Below are 215 nucleotides of genomic sequence, written 5' to 3'. Positions count from 1 at the left end.
TTGAGAGACAGAGAAAAGAAGACGCAAACGAAGAGAGGAAAGAAGAGAAGAGAGCCGAATGGAAAGCGAAGAGCTGAAATACGACGATGAAATAAAAACTCCTTAGAGACTCTCGGGTAAAGGATCGCTTCTTCTCAGGGAAGCGGCAAGGAAAGAAAGATGAAAAGGAAAACAACGGAGAGAAGAGAGAAGGCGAGAAAGTTCAAGAAGAATGC

Source organism: Cystoisospora suis (genome assembly GCF_002600585.1).
Source record: "Cystoisospora suis strain Wien I chromosome Unknown contig_199, whole genome shotgun sequence".
Classification (NCBI taxonomy): domain Eukaryota; phylum Apicomplexa; class Conoidasida; order Eucoccidiorida; family Sarcocystidae; genus Cystoisospora; species Cystoisospora suis.
This window is presented reverse-complemented; position numbering follows the sequence as displayed.